This window comes from Oreochromis niloticus, linkage group LG4 (assembly GCF_001858045.2).
Source record: "Oreochromis niloticus isolate F11D_XX linkage group LG4, O_niloticus_UMD_NMBU, whole genome shotgun sequence".
In the NCBI taxonomy this organism is placed as follows: Eukaryota; Metazoa; Chordata; class Actinopteri; order Cichliformes; family Cichlidae; genus Oreochromis; species Oreochromis niloticus.
The window spans coordinates 10,367,633-10,371,075 of NC_031969.2; positions in this window are offsets into that span (position 1 = coordinate 10,367,633).

The following is a 3,443-nucleotide window of genomic DNA, read 5'->3' on the forward strand; positions in this document are numbered from 1 at the left end:
CTATGAGAAGGTGCAGTAACCGATCCGTTTTAGAAAAAGAAGAAAGCGTGGAAAAAGAAAGTTAAGGAGAAACGAGAGCTAAAAAGACAGTGATAGTGTGATGTAGGCATACCAGCAGACAGACGGTGACTGTTTGCATCATTTAAAATGTTCTAATTTTGCATAAACATAAAAAACGAAGATCCCTATAGGGATCTACGCTTTTTTGTCTATTACAGTTATAATCTTTCTTGTTTCTTTCTTTCTTTCTTTTGTTGTTTTTGTTTTGGGGGGTTTGGGGAGAGGAGGAGGAGTTGTTTTTGCTTTTTTGTAAGCTTCAAACAGGAAATGAGGAAATGTAAGAAGACAAAGTATTATTTCTTTGAACAGAAAGTGATCCATGCTGCACACGTGTGGTTTCCGTTCTGTGCGCACAGCAAAATACAAAAATAATACCGAATATTTGACAATTGTGTACTCCAGATTTTATTGCTCTGTGCCTCCCGTGTCAGTTCGCAGTTATCCAGTAACAAAGCTTGGCATATGGCTCTGTTACATTTGTCCTAGTCTAAAGAAATCTCAACCTGCTTCATTAAAGATGACATGAAAGGCTACACATATAAAGCACTTTATAAATGAGGACTGTGAGGAGGAGAGCCTGTTTGAGACAGGTGGTTCATTGTGTGGAGGAGTCCTCCACACAATGAACTTCATACAATGTAAGTCTATTACCCACAACCAACCAACCACATGACATATCAGTGACTACATCGGTGCCAGTTTATGGAGGTCTCCATGATGTAAATTAGCCTTTATATGTGTAGCATTAACCATTTTGATGCCATCTGATATGTCCTGTGCTGGTTTAAGCACATTAAGCAAGCCTTTCTAAACTCTAGGACCAGGTCAATCAGGTCTTTTTTTTTTTTTTTTTTGCCTGTCCCGTTTGGATCTTTAGCCATCACAATTGTTGTCTGAAGGCCAAGAAAGATGCCAAGCGGATTTACTTTACCAATTGGATCATCATGGCCTTGCCATATTGGTCCATTTGATTGACCTTTATTATAATTATGTATTTATTTGATTTGATTTTTCGGTTGTTACAGACGGGACAGACATGACTGGGGGATAGGACAGGGAGAAAAAAATGAAAGAAAGAGAGGGAGAGAAAGAAAAATAGAGGGGAGAAGAGATGGTGAGAAAGGGGAGAAGAGAGGGAAAAAAGAAAGAAAAACAAACAAAACACCTGGATCACCTGTATGGGGATAAGAAAAAACAGATGAGAAAACAAACAAAACAGAGCAACATAATAAATACAACACCATCACAATAAACAGTAGATAACAGTAGATACTAAATATTACATGTTATTGTGCAGTAAGCAAGATCGACAGCGCACAATGTGCTTTTGAGGTAGCAGCCAAGAAAGGTGTAGCTTGTGTCTGTGAACACCTGTGTGTACACCTGTGGATCAGCACGCTTGTATTCAAAAGGTTTCTCCATGTAATGATCTGCTAGGGAGTGTGGGGAGCCATAACCCCGTCCCCCAGGGCATGAAGCAGGTATGGAGGAGATCCAGCCCCAGACATCCAGAGGCCCCAGAATACGAGGACCCAAGGAGGACCACTGGCGGGCAACCGTGCCACCCTCCTGGGAAGAGCTGAGGAGAGCCCCAAACGAGAGGTCACCCAGCAGCCACGGAGCAGAGGCCAGAGGGGGTTGCAGTGACGTGCCCGCGGGCTCTGCCGGCAGCCAGCTGTGCCAGAGAGGACCGGGCCTCAGGCCCAGAGGCCAGACGCCTGAGGGCACCCCACACCCCGGAAGGGGCCCAGCCGGGCCACAGGTGCCAGGCCCCGCCAATCGGCCACCGGGAGTGAGCCGGTACATACATGAGCGCCCAGCCCCAGACACCAAGAACCACCAACACACCAACGTCTGAGGGCATCAGCCACCGGCAGGGAGTGTGGTGAGGGGAGACAGGCCTCCATACCTTGGAGAGCCTGAGATGTTCCCAGAGAGGTGAAGTCTAAGACCCAAGCTGACATATAGACACAGACGAACAGGTGCACGGAGACACAAACGTGCATTCCCACCCCCATATACACAAACAAATACTCAGCACTCACCTGACATGGAGTCAGACACAAATAGACACTGTACACACATTCACACTCCCCAAACATACTCTATATCCCAGGTCCGGGTACCCCTGCCCCCAGAGGGGCAAACCGTACCCGGACCCAGGAGATGTAACCCTTCTCTCTGGGGTGGAGGAAAGCAGACCACCTCATTATCTGCAGTAGCAGGGAGGCCCCGCATCCCAGACCCCAATCCGATCAATCAGGTCTTTTAGAGAAGCCCAGAGGTTCTAGACTTGAGCCTGTCCTTTGTTTACCTACCTGAGAGCTGCATACTGTAGAAGCTAGCTCTGTGGAGGTTGTACAGACATTCGGGGATCAGTACGCCCATGTAGACTTTCTCAGTTCAGAATCCACAACAAATGGCCCTCTAAGACAGTCAGATCACAGGGTCCTCTTACTGCCAAGTGGCAGTCAGTGATCTGGTTTTCCACTCTTCTCTGTCTGCTGAATGGAGACCCAGAGAAGAATGGACTTTTTGTACTAGCTGGCTGGAAAAGTATCACAGCTGTTACTGACTGATTTTAATACCCTGTAAAATGCAAGGACTTTGAAGTCCTTGAAGCTGTTGAGCTTGATTCCCTTCATGGTACAGGGGAAGTCTTCCCCTTCGCATGACATACTGTGGCATTTGAGGGAACCCTGTTGAGGCCAGCCGAGCAACTTCAACACTAAAGATGTATGTGATAGCTGTATTTGTATTTTTACCAAACTGATGACAAGTTAGTCAATGCACATTTCTTGGTGACACAGATTGTATGAGGCTCAGGGTGAGGCGTGCTGCAACATGTGGCCTCCCATTGGTTTAGCAAGCCTCCACTCCTTCCAGTTTGTCTTGATCATTTTAGTGCCATTCTCACAGCAGAAAAGCCATTCTCACTACTCTTAAGTTCTCGAATCAGTCACACATTTCCCACCCTGCACTTCTCAGTTGAATGTGAAAACTCAGAAAAACAGTTTGTACTTTTATCAAACACAACTCTTAACCAGCCCCCTCTGCTGAATAGTGTCCAACATTGCATTTGTGTTTTAAATCAAATCACTTCAAACTTTTTTCAGATATGGACGAAAGAGTAAATACATTAACATGCTGTCAGAGGTTTATTATTTTTGACAATGTCTATCCTGTAATGCTTTGAGTTTCTGACTCATGATTGGCTAATTTAATATTTGCATCACTGTAGCGAGCAGTGGAACAGGCTGTGCCTAATAAAGTGGTTACTGAATGTATACATGCGACTATACTGGACTATACAGTAGGTGGTGCTATGGTCTCAGACTGTATGCAGTTTTGTTGTCTGTTTTCTGATGCGTAGTGTTTCACAA